The sequence below is a fragment of the Ambystoma mexicanum genome, chromosome 2p, assembly GCF_040938575.1.
Source record: "Ambystoma mexicanum isolate Mex_15411 chromosome 2p, UKY_AmexF1_1, whole genome shotgun sequence".
Lineage (NCBI taxonomy): Eukaryota > Metazoa > Chordata > Amphibia > Caudata > Ambystomatidae > Ambystoma > Ambystoma mexicanum.
In genome coordinates this window covers 698,627,316-698,641,375 of record NC_090923.1, presented here as the reverse complement: position 1 = coordinate 698,641,375, position 14,060 = coordinate 698,627,316, and positions in this window count along the sequence as shown.

Sequence of the window (14,060 nt, the reverse complement as noted above, 5' to 3'; positions counted from 1 at the left end):
GCTTTGCCTGCTCATGCTGTTGTACGTGTATGGATGATGCTGGCAGTTGCGATATGGCTGTGGTATGGCTCATGTGTGCGAGTTGAAATGACATGTGTGTTGGGGATTGTGATGGCATGTCTGAGGTTTGCCAATGCCACTCATGTATAACTGTCATGTGTGTATGTGTCCATTGTACAGTGCCATGATGCCTGTGTTTTATTTCTCCCTGTCTGCAGCGTCAACTGATGAAGAGGGCGGAGAAGGTGCTGTGGAGCACAGCAGCGGGGATCCCACCGCTAGCCGGAGACGCAAGGCCTGGCTCCCCTCCCAGGTTGTGATCTCGTTGAGGAGTGAGGAGTCCGGTGCCGCGTCCCAGGCCACAGCTTCCGGGGGGAGGTCCAAGAGGCGGAGGTTGGAGTTGGACTCCTCGGCAGCAGAAGGGGCAGCTGGGATCCCACAGGGCCCAACGGGGGAAGATGGCACGGAGTCATCCAGGTTGGTGGGGGGTTTGGTGGAGGAGGAGGCCTTGCAAGCAACAGAGACGAGGTCTGGAGGTGGGGATTCCACTGGTGCTAGTGGTGCAGTGCAGGACCAGGGACAGGAGGCAGCACAGGCAGCCGAGGAGGTGCCTGTGTGCAATCCTGTCCCTGATCCTGTCACTGCATCATCTTGCACCAGCAGGGATGCCTACGTCCAGACCCGTTTTCAGGCAGGGTATGAGCTCACGACAACTGGCCTTCCTCTGCCTGCAGACGTGGCAATCCGGGTCCGGGTTGAGCCTGTCCTGACTGGTGTGGCGTTGCGTCAACGGGCCATGCGAGGTGACCTGCAGTCTTTTCATGAGGAGACTGCACGTCATCTCGAATGGCTCGTTGACCACGTTGGCCTACTGGGACAGGTCACCCAGGCCAGATTCCTCCGTTTGATGGGGCTTGCTGCGACCCCCTCCTCAACTGAACCCCCTATGCGCCAGTCATCCTCCGTGCTATCTTCCCACCCATCAGTCACCTGTGTGCCCTGTGGAGCTGCCTCTGACGGTGCGTGTCCAGGCTGGTGGAGGAGGCATCCCTGCCACAGTCGGGAGTCGGACGTCCAGCAGGGGTGGCCACATCAACGACTGCACCCTAGCCACCGGAGGATGTGCAGGCAGCAGGAGGCAGTGCACGGGCAGAGGCACAGCAACAGCAGCAATGTGGTGGGAGCCATGAAAGCTCGGGGCCTTCGACATCGGAGGGGCAGGCATCGGCCGGAGGGCAGGAGGACCCAGGACAGAAAGTTTATTCTGTGTGGCAGCGGTTGGGCCATGCCATAGATGCGGAGCGGCAGCGGGCGGAAGAAGCACGGCTCACGATGGTCAGGGCGGAGAACTCCATGCAGAGGGCCCTGAGGCGGGCCGAGTGCCTCGAGGCAATCCGCAGGGGGTTGGAGGTAGACACGTCGACGGCCCTGCGGACCCTCGGGGCCATGGAGGAGGACCGCCTCCGGGACATTGAGCAGGAGTTCGATGATGCCCTGGCCCGGGACATCCAAAAGTGAGCCGTCGGACTAGCCCGCTGCCCTTGTACATAGCTCTGTAGTTAGTGTTATGTTTCCTTTGTTTTTCCATTTTTTTTGGACCTTTTGGACAATGGGCCACATATTTGTATATTATTATTTTTTATTAGGTAGTGTTGTTAGATAGGTTTCATTTCTTTTGTTGGGATCATGGACCCTGGCTTCTTCATCTGTACATAGTTCACTGTTGGATTTTCTTTTTATTTTACAATTTACCCATGGAGCAATGGCTTTCAATTATAATTTTCCATTGGATTTTCTTTTGTGGACTGTGAATTTGGACACCATTCCTTTGGATTATGATTTTTGGTTTTGCATTTTTTCACAGACATGCTTCTTTTTATTTTTTTACATTCCCATTTCTGTTTGATTATTTTTGATTCAATTTATGTTTCCTTTAATACATATTTTTTGAACAAACTTCAATGTGTAGTATCATCTCATTGGTTTCATGCATATCATGATATGGGTTTTGAGATTCACTGACACCTCATTTTATTGCCATTTCTAAGTGGGTGGATGCAATACTCGGGTGGGTGTTTTGCATTTGGAGGCTGACCATAGGGACCAGGGATCTAGATTGTGATGACATGTTGGCTGGGGAACATGAGTTGGGGCCTGGTTGAGGGTGCACCACAGTGCTGGGGGTTGGGGTGCAGGGGAACATGAGTTGGGGCCTGGTGGAGGGTGCACCACAGTGCTGGGGGGTGGGGGTGCAGGGGAACATGAGTTGGGGACTGGTGGAGGGTGCACCACAGTGCTGGGGGGTGGGGGTGATGGGAGACATGAGTTGGACATGAGTGGGGGCCTGCTGGCAGGTGGCCCACAGTGCTGGGGGTTGGGGGTGATGGGAGACATGAGTTGGACATGAGTGGGGGCCTGTTGGCAGGTGCCCCACAGTGCTGGGGGGTGGGGGTGCAGGGGAACATGAGTTGGGGCCTGGTGGAGGGTGCACCACAGTGCTGAGGGGTGGGGGTGATGGGAGACATTAGTTGGACATGAGTGGGGGCCGGTGCCCCACAGTGCTGGGGGGTGGGGTGATGGAAGACATGTGTTGGACATGAGTGGGGGCCTGCTGGCAGGTGCCCCACAGTGCTGGGGGGTGGGGGTGCAGGGGAACATGAGTTGGGGCCTGTTAGAGGGTGCCCCACAGTGCTGGGGGGTGGGGGTGCAGGGGAACATGAGTTGGGGCCTGGTGGAGGGTGCACCACAGTGCTGGGGGGTGGGGGTGCAGGGGAACATGAGTTGGGGACTGGTGGAGGGTGCACCACAGTGCTGGGGGGTGGGGGTGATGGGAGACATGAGTTGGACATGAGTGGGGGCCTGCTGGCAGGTGCCCCACAGTGCTGGGGGGTGGGGGTGATGGGAGAAATGAGTTGGACATGAGTGGGGGCCTGCTGGCAGGTGCCCACAGTGCTGGGGGGTGGGGGTGCAGGGGTATATGAGTTGGGGCCTGGTGGAGGGTGCACCACAGTGCTGGGGGGAGGGGGTGATGGGAGACATGAGTTGGACATGAGTGGGGGCCTGCTGGCAGGTGCCCCACAGTGTTGGAGGGGTGCAGGGGAACATGAGTTGGGGCCTGGTGGAGGGTGCACCACAGTGCTGGGGGGTGGGGGTGCAGGGGAACATGAGTTGGGGACTGGTGGAGGGTGCACCACAGTGCTGGGGGGTGGGGGTGATGGGAGACATGAGTTGGACATGAGTGGGGGCATGCTGGCAGGTGCCCCACAGTGCTGGGGGGGTGATGGGAGACATGAGTTGGACATGAGTGGGGGCCTGCTGGCAGGTGCCCCACAGTGCTGGGGGTGGGGGTTCAGGGGGACGAGTGGGGGTGCAGGCTAGTCCCCCCTGGTGTGGGCTGCCTGCAGGGGCCGTGGAGGTTGTGGAGCGAACACCTGGGAGGACCCACACGGCCAATTCACATGTAGTACTCCACGGAACCCCTGAAATACACATACCCTGCTGATGTGGCGTGTTAAACATCTCGCGCACCCCAAGATACACATACCCAGGACATTCGCGTGTGGAACTTTCAGCGCACCCCTGAAATACACGTACCCTGCTGATATCGCGTGTGAAACTTCCCGCGCACCCCAAGATACACGTAGCCAGGACATTCGCGTGTGGAACTTCCAGCGCATCCCTCAAATACACATACCCTGCAGATATCGCATGTGAATCTTCCTGCGCTCCCCAAGATACACGTAGCCAGGACATTCGCGTGTGGAACTTCCAGTGCACCCCTGGAATACACGTACCCTGCTGATATCGCGTGTGAAACTTCCTGCACACCCCAAAATACACGTACCCAGGACATTCGCGTGTGGAACTTCCCGCGCACCCCTGATATACACTACCCTGCTGATATCGCGTGTGAAACTTCCCGCGCACCCCAAGATACACGTAGCCAGGACATTCGCGTGTGGAACTTCCAGCGCACCCCTGGAATACACGTACCCTGCTGATATTGCGTGTGAAACTTCCCGCAAACCCCGAAATACACGTACCTAGAACATTCGCATGTGGAACTTCCCGCGCACCCCTGATATACACGTACCCAGCTGAAATGACATGAGGTACTTCCTGCGCACCCCAGTGATACACGTAGCCCGCTTGCCGTGCTGGTACAGGGTTAGAGCAGCCCTTTGCGCTGGATTGGGGATTTTGATGGCTTTTCCCTGCGCGAGAGGCGTTCTTGGGGGCATAACTGGCGCTGCTGCAGGGTCGCTGCGCCACTGTGCGCCCCGGCTGGTTTTGGTAGCTGGAATCCATGAATACGCTGTGCGCGGAAATGGATTTTAGCGCACGCGGCTGGCGCAGGGATTCACACGCGTACACTGTGCACCAGCCGCGTGCGCCACTTGTGCGCTAAATTCTATGAATTACCCCCACAATGTTCGGAGAAACCTATTTCTATAAAGAAATCCCTGTCCTTTATGGGATATGCTAAACATGGTGCCTTTACAAGGCATTCCTTTAATTTAGCCACTGCCTCAGACTGCTCTTTTTCCCATTTCCAGGGCATATTTAATTTTAGCAGTTTAGTCATTGCTTGAGTGATTTCAGCATAATTTTCAATTAACTTTCTGTTATAGCCTGTCATTCCTAATAACCTTTTCACCCCTTTCACATGTTTAGGGTATTTAGTTTTTGTATGGCCTCTATTTTCTTCTTTTGTGGATTTAGCCCATGTTCAGTCACTTCATGGCCTAGGAAATTCACCTTTTTCTTGCACCATTGTGCTTTTTGTAAAGATACTTTGGCGCCTGCTTTCTGCAATTGGCCAAGCACATGTCTTATTTCATCAAAATGGTTTTTCAAGCTTTCATTTTTTATCAGGACATCATCCACATAAACTATGTTTCCTCTTTCCGCTGCATCAGGCATGGCCTTCCTCAAGAATATGCCAAATTCACTCCCACTAATGACGTACCCGAATGGAGTTCTAACCCATGCATATTGAGTCTTATCAAATGAAAAGGAAAATAAATTCTGTATCTCCTCTGCCAATGGCACGCACCAATATCCAGAGGTGAGATCTAATGTGGTAAACACTTTTGAACCATGTACTTGATCTAGGCCGTGATCAATGAATGGCAGTGGCCAACTGGATACTGGTACTCTTTTATTTAACTCTCTCAAGTCTGCACATAGCCACCATTGACCATTTGCATTTAACACACCTAAAATGGGAGTGTTGGATGTGCTATGGATAGGCCTGATGATTCCCCGAGACTCCAAATGTTTTATAATCTCTGCCAATGACTTTATACACGCCAATGGTAATCTATACTGGCGTACAAATACTAGACTTCTACTACACCCTTCTGGTAGCGTGGCCACATGTAAATCAGTTAGACCGCAATCATATGCATCTTTTGCAAATACATCTTTAAACTCCATAAATATCTTCCTCAGTTTGTTTCTATCCTCATCGTTGTCACATGCATCCGCTGATAAAATCTGCTCTTCTACCATTTTGGAAAATTCTGTAAAAATCTTCTGGTAGGGGAATCCCGGCGCTTTCCTCTAACTGTGTGGCTGTGTCTCTCTGTAAAGCTGCCACCTTTAAATATTTTGGCATATCAGCTTCCACTTCAATGGGCTGATTTTCTGTTTCATTTTCATTTAAATTAAATATTATGCAATCCTCTTGATGGCAGCACACTGTCTCATTTGAATCATAAGGGTACACAGAATGAATTTTAAATATTCCTTTGGGCTGAGAATTCAGGTATTCTGGCAACTCACCCTTGACACCTACATACTTTTCAGGTATATTCCCAATCACCATGTTATTTAGATCTGCAGCATAATGTGATTGTTGTATAGCCATTCCTAATGGGGAGTTTTCCTCTAAGTGAATATCTTGACAACCTTTATTATTCAACATAGTTTTTACAGACCCTTCACCAATATCCACCAATGGAATGCATTCATAATCCAGGCCTTGCTGTTTTATGGATTCATTCAGGCACACAAATGCATCAGAATCTTTCATCTGCTGTCCATTTTTGCACTTCAGTGTTATTGCAACTTGTTTGATGAATGCAGGGATAATATTATCCTTCCTCATCTGTAATTCAACTGCATATGGAACCAGCTGCGCGTAATGATAAGCCCTTCTTTTGTCTTCAAATTCGGGTGCAGGCCCACGTAGGCGTGACCATATTTTTTGATTAAGGAAGTCTAACACCATACACATTCTGTGCATGATGTCATTGCCCATGTAAAAGTAATTTTGGGACCCACTAACAATCAAACATTATGGTGAATAGTTTTTTGTCCAATATTAATTTTCAGCATGCTTCTGCCTGCAATTCGGTTTTCAAAGTCTGGACTGTCCAAACCAGAGACATATTGGTTTTTAATCCTAAATTTCGGGATCTCCTCCCTCTCCATTATTTTTTGCAACAATTTCTCATTAATGAAACTCCTTTCCTGTTCAAGCGCTAAAATGGCTTTTATTGTTTTAAAACAGTCATTTATACCAATATGAACCCAACCCATGGTTGCTCATCTTCCATGTGTATTTCAGCAGGAGTGGTAATGTGTTTTTCTGAATCTGTTTTAGGAGCAATATTCTGTTTGCATGTTTTCTCTTTTAAATAAAAACGTAATGTGTGCTCATCTATGGCGGTTTTCCATTTTTTCCTTGGGTCCAAGTATATTTGTACAGGTAGTTTTTCATTTTCGCTGTGCATTTTGTCTTGACAGTGACACTAGGTATGCAACTATTCTGGAGATATACCTCCACTGCATCATTTGTTTTGGCAACGGTGTGACATTCATTTATATTGCTGTTTTGTGATTTTAGTTTCTTAGGTCTCAATGGTTTTTTGGTTAAGGACCACAGTACTCCATTTACCCCATCTATGAGAGGAGACAATATTTTCAGGCAATCTGTCCCCATCAGAAATGGAATTTCACAAATAGATGTGATCAATACCTCTTGTTTCATTCTGTGCTTTCCTATTTTTATGTCAACCTCAGTGACACCTATAATGGGCACCTCCTCCCCGTTATAATTATGCACTGGACCTTGATTTTCCTTCACTGTGATCTGATTTTGTGGGGATCTCCCTTCATTGATACTCTTTACCAATTCTTTGGTCATGATTGTGGCCTGTGCGCCAGTGTCAATCATTGCAAATGTTTGGCATTTTTCTTCTACAGTTATGGGAGCATAATACCTGTCTTCAACTTCCTCTAACACACATAAGAAATGTGAATTCTTACTGATTTCAGGGCTCACCTTTCTCAGGCCTTTTTCACTTTTGGCTAAGCACATTGGTAAATGGAAAGACATGTTTCCCTCCTTTTTTACCATTTCTGCGCAAGATACTTTATTCATGTCTCCATGTTCAGAGGTTTTTTGGAGTGCGGCCACTGTTTGCCTATTCATCCAGGTATCATCAGGGACCACATTACAACCTTCCAACTGAACATGTGTAACAACATCATTCAGCAATTTGTCATTGTTTAATTCTGTGCATTTGTGATAATTTAGTGTGGTACCAGCCCTTTCAGCCTCTTCAAAAATATGTGGCTCAAAGAATTCTTCAGGTGATTGACCTGCACCCTCCTTTTGAGTATGTCCTTTTTCTGCCTGTGTTTGGTCATTGTTTTGACTGTCCAGGGAAGTAATTATAGCATCCCCACTTTCTCCCTGTTCACTGGTATTCCCCATGCATGAGTCATTTTTCTTAAATCTGTCTCTTTGTTCTTTTGGAATTTCAGGTGTTTCAGGTGTTTCTTTTTCCTTTGTACAAATCTTCAATGTTTGATTTAGCTATAGGTTAAACCGTACCTCCCTTTTAGAAATATTTGCACTTTCTGTTACATGTTCATTTACTGGTACTTTCACTTTTAAATCATTAGGCATCTCAGAGTCGTTATGCAAAATTACATCAGAGCAATCTGTCTTTTCAGCACTGCAGGTATCAGGAGTACTTAGTGACTTTTCAGAAGCCCCCCGGTCATTGCTATGGCCATCAGCCCCCTCTTTGGATGGTTGTTTTTGTGCTGTATAGAGCTTTCCTATTTGCTCAGCTAACATTTTCACTTGGGCTTCGAGACACTGGAACCTTTCCATCTCTCTAGAATCCTCTTTCTGTGGCCTAGATCTATATTGGTTGTTTTCCCCCTGATTGGATCTATTCTGATACCTCTCAGGTGAGTGATTTCTATTGGGATGGTTCCTGAACTCTTGATTCATTCGTGGAGGGGAGCGGGGTGTGCCCATCCTTTGATTATAGTCCCCTAGTGGGGAATCATTGTACTGACATGGAGTGTAGTTCATGTTCTGCCTCATGTCCTGTCTCTCAGGTTGTGGGTACTGGCTGCCCATATGTTGATTCCCATTATCAGCAAATCGATCCACATATCGGGATCTATCCTGATTACCATATATCATGGTATTGGGGTCGAATCTGCTCTGTGTCCCCAATGTCTGGTAGGGACCAATGTTCCCTCTAAACTGTGCGCATGTGTGCTTGCCCAACTTCCTTCTGGGTGCCGCTCAGAAGATTTTTTAGCAGCGCACAAAGACAATTCTCACCTATTCAAAAAGATTTAATAAGGCACAAGCCACAGCAATTACCTAAAATGTTCTTTTTCATAAAATAAGCAACTAGTCTTGATATTCTGCTAATTTGCATTATGCTACTATGCACCTAAATCCCTAAAAGCAAAATGCAACACAAGAGGTTACAAACTAATATGAACTGGCTCCATGAACAGAAGAATTTAACCAAGATGTGCCTGCACACATTAACCAAAAATGTTCCCTCCCCACCCATGACTCCTAAACCTGACTCTACCACACTTTTACCTTATGGCTCTAACATCTGCCCCAGAGTACATTAGGATACTACCGGACAACCTTGACTCTTCCTCTCTTGGCTCTGCAAAAGGTTAGCAGACGTGTACCTATATCCACTTGTTTTATGTTTGTTGTAACATGAATAATGTTCATGCGCCAGAATTTCTGTTACTCATTGTGCCTTACCAAAAGCGTCACCTACACTATATAATCGTACTACCAGCTCAAATATCGGATACTGACTTAAGTAAGCAGGCTACTTGGATGTGTAATCAAATTCCATACTTTCTCTTCTTTGTACAAATGTCTTGCAAGTGATTTGAAGCGGCCCCCTTGTAAGTTAACACATTATAAAATCAAATATTAATTTGCCCTCTAAAGATTTTGAAAAGACAAATGTGATGCTCAGGATCTCCTACTTTAGCTTTGCTAACATCACCCTATAAATGGAGAGCAACATTGCAATATCATTTACTTAGCCTACAAGGGATAATGGGTATGGACTATGCCTGGGATTACTCATCCATAGTATTAGCGCTCCGGATATTCAGACAGGAGAATGCTTTTCACACAATCTGCATCGTTTCCAAGTGTTCAGAGTTCCTTTGGGCATAGATCTTCACACATTATATGGTAACTAGTTTCTATACAAAAACAGTTTCAATGGCACTTGTGTAATCCTGCACAATGATTTAACTGTGGGGTATTTTGCAAACAATCTTTTATGAACTGCAAAAGAATTTTGTACATGCAGAGTCATGACATTCTTAAAATGCACATCATATGTTGAGGCATTTAAATATGCCTTGCTTGCAAAATATTGTGGGTCTGCAAATATCCCAGTGAGTGTTTACTGCTACAATCCCTCACTTGTTACAGTGCTCTATCAACTAGTATTGGCGGCTACACAGGGGCCGGTGAAGGGTATGGGTGGAAACATCATTCCTTGTAGGTGATCAACGAAGCAACACATTTCAAAGACCAAGTCAGAAGTTTTGGTAGTACACTGATGGAAATGTATAGCGTGTTTGCTAAAGGATAGGAAATTCTAGTACCCATCTAGACAACAGCACCTTCTTTTTCTTTCTATGCTCAACTGCTGAGGGCTTTTCAATATAACCATGTGTTCTGTGTGTGCAGTCTCTAGCACCTCCATGCATTTTATGTAACCGATCACAAATACTTAAAAGGCATATACGTGTGATTTTCTTCAACAGGGCTCCATAATACACCTCAGTAAGGCTCTTGTTTAATTTTATCTAGACTGTGGTGCGGAAGAGTGGGCAAAACTATACACTTTACTATGTGCCCTGTTATTTCACTCCCTATGTCAGGGGTACAAGCAGGGCTCTAACCAGATTTTGCTCCCTACTTGGAGTCAAATGATTTTTCAGGGAGTAAAAAAGGAGTTAGCTTTACCAATAGGGATACTTTGTGCTTTTAAAAGATGTTCTTTCCCCATAAATTCCTTTTGTGATTGTGCATTAATATTAGTAGAGTTCCTTCCTTCCTATGCCACTGCTCTACTGGTCACTAATTTGAAAACATATCAGTGGAGCTTTGTGGGTTGAAGCAATGATATGTTCATTGTTTCTCGCTTTCGTTAGGCAGATTTTCTTTTTTTAGGGAGTAAAAATGCATGGTGCATAGGTCTCTTAGCTCTAAGGCTGGTGTCATCACTACCCACAGGAGAACGTAATGTGGATAGTAAGCAGAGGCACAGGAACTTTGGATCATCATATTCTAAGGTGGAGTTATTCTGATGCAATTATCATCCTTACACAAATTCTTAGAAGCATGTTCTCCTGTCCCTTGTATTACTTCATTAAAGTGGCACTTGAACTCCTTTCTGCATGTTTTTGCCATATTGCTTTTAATGGCCATTAATCCACCCGCAAATGTATTCTGTCTGAGTTTCTTGACAGCCACATCAGTTACGACGAGAGATATTTGCAAGCCCCAAATGCCATGGACGTCGTTCACAGCAGTAACAGGCTGACAAGCCAGCCTATTCAAGGAGTGTAACCCACCTACCCCAACCCACCATCGAGAGCCAACCTACCTAACGGTCAATGAACAATAACGCATCAGCCTTGATAAACACCCCTTGGGTCGAAACGCGTGTCGGCTGCCCACAAGATTAGCGCATCAAGAATGAAATTCCTTTAAAAAAAAAAAATAAGAATACAAGGAAACATTTCTTTAAGAATAAATATTGTTTGCACAAGCTATCTGGGAGCACAACTAAGAGATATTTGTGTTTTGTAATACAAATGAGTGATTTTCCAAAACATACAGTGCCTCATTAATACTTGGGACAGTATCCCAGCGTAAATCTGCTAGAATACCACCCAAACAAATTACTGTTAACGCCACTTTGTCCGAAAGAATTTCCGCCGGATTGCAACTGGTGGTGGCGGTGTAATTCCCCATTCATATAGAGTCCATATTGAGTCCATGGGAAATGTGGCTTTTTGGCGGAATTACCTGAGTGGAAAGTCCACCAATTTCGGCGTTGAGTTGGAGGATTTACCTCCCGGATTTTTCTGGAGGCAAATCTTCCACTCCAGGCCCGAAATCGTAAGTTGGCGTAGTGATAAAGTTGGCGGTAATGGAGTTACCACCAACTTTACCACTTACCACCAAACTTGTATCGAGGCTGACATTTTTCCTGTGCAGAAGTACGCAGAGGTACTGTGACAGATATTGAAGTCTTGGACTGGTTGATGAGTTTTCTGTTTAATCAAATAGTACATATTTTATTTTAGTCTATGTGTTTTGAAAGTGTTGTAAGATTTTTAAAGAATTACAGTGGCTGGGAAGAGGAAATTCCTTTCCAAACTCTCTTCTGCAACGGTAACTCACAAAGTGGCTTAACTCATTGGTCAGTTGCATACATGGAAAATAATGTGCGCACAACAGCCAACCGGTTGCGCACATAGCGAAAAATAATTAGAGGGAACATTGGTAGGGACCATCATTTCTTTGATCTTGATTTGGTCTCTGGTTATTGTTCATATTGGACATATCAGGCCGAGGTCTGTCTCCATAGTACCTGGGGCTGATGTAACTCTCCCTATTACTAGGATCATGTGATCGAAACATTGGTGCAGGGTGTGGTGACCTTTGTTGATTACCCCTTTGTTCAGTTGTCACATTATTTTTACCTGGACTCTGAGCAGACTCAAGGGACATTTTGGCTGACCTGATTTCCATCACTGTTGCTGAGGGTTCTTTAGATTTAGGTCTAGTATCTTTCATTTTATCACTTTCTCTACCCTGACAATAGAGTACCTCATATAGTTTTGTGCTTTGATGCACAATCCATTCAAGGGACTTGTCATGGTCAAATTCACGGACCAAATGTGATATAATGTCTTTCTGTAGCCCATAGAAGTAGGCAGTTTTAAACTCATTGGAATTGGGGTCAAAAGATACATCAAAGCGAGAAAATGCTCTTTTTAAGTCTTGTAAGAACTGGCAAAGGGATGTTTTAGGCCCAGCAGTGATTGTGTAAGCGACTTTCTTTGCCTCCTGCAATGACTGAAAAGGAGAAAAATGACGCCTAATCTCTTTTTCAAACTCTGCATGACGCCTAATCTCTTTTTCAAACTCTGCCCATGTCATATTTTGCTGTTCATTCAATCCTCATATGATACTGGCCGTCGGAGCATCTAAAGTTAAATGAAAATACTACCTGTACTGTTCCTTAGGTATCTGGAGGGCTTTAAAAATGTCATGCACCGCTTCTAAGTGATCCTCTATGCAGCATTCACCTCCCTTTTTAAATGGTTTGATCAGGGCTTTAATGGATTTCATTATCTTTATGGGGCTACTTGTTGCAATGCATGGAATTGCACTACCTGGTAACTGAACCCTGGTTCCATGTGTATGGGATTGGTGGCGGCCCCCACTGGGTGTGTCGAATATCCCAAGGGCGCTGCAACCAAGTTCAGTCACCAGCCCAGTCACTGGGGCACTAGCTTTTTGGGTAGAAATAGAATTCACCTCAACTCCATTGAATGTAGTGCCTTGCCATTTATCCTGGGACCTGGGAAGGCACATTTGCTGTTCTAAGTCCTTACATTTTTTAAGGAGCCTGTTTGCTTCGTTTTGCAAATAGTTTTTTTCATCACTCATTTTATCAATTACCTCCTGCATGTCGCACTTTTGCATTTGGCATTAATTGAATTCTTTGTTCCTCTTGTCTCTTTCTTGAATCATTTTAACCATTTCTTGTTCTGCGCTTTGGAGATCACTTTCTTTTTCACAATATTCTTTTTGTAAAATCTGCATTTCTAAAACAATCTCATCTTTATCTTGTCTAATGTGGTCCACCAAGGCTTTTAAGTGTACAAATTCTTGTTCACTGTCCTCAAACTGTTTCTTCCTTTTGGACAATTGAATATCAAAATCTCTGTATTTTAATTGCATGTCTTTCTGACATCCTTCTAATTCTGTTCTTAACATCTCATCCTTTTTACTTGCCCCATCTAGGTCGGCTGTAAATCAGCTTGGTATCATTTTCTTGAATTCGCAAGGGACCTGTTCAAAATAAACCAAATCTTGGCGCATAGCCGTATCAGACAATCTTTCTCTGCATGTTTATCAGCTGCATTTAATAACCTTAGAAGGCAGACCAGAACTATGCTGCCTTCTGTAAAAATATTGTCTAGTTTTTCTTTCTGCACTTCACCATGAATGCGGTTGTGCCATTCTGTGGCATTGTTCGATGACCACGTCCCATGTGCATATAATTTTGCCTCTAAATATTGTACTAGCTCTGGGAATGTGGCTTCCATTTGAGCCATTCTGAAATTCATTTATAGTGACACACTGCTATTATGAAATGGGTTCTCTTTAATGTACAGATGGCAGTGTGAGACACACTTGCCACGCCCGGTAGGTACTCTATGATCACTTTCCCGGCCTGCAACGCACCATAAATATGTTGGGTATTTTGTGTAGATTTGGGGCCTAGCGGTATTTTCTTACCGCCAAAAATAAAAGTAATTCAGCAATAATCACTCCTTGCATTCAGATTGGGTTTGGTATTATAGTAATATAGTGGATATGCATTATTTCAGTACACAGATATATCTAGCTGGTATACATTTGGTTGGTGGTATTTTTTTTGGTGAGCATAATTCCTTTGTTTTATTTGTGGGCCCAATATCCAGAACTCCCTATTTTTGTTTAG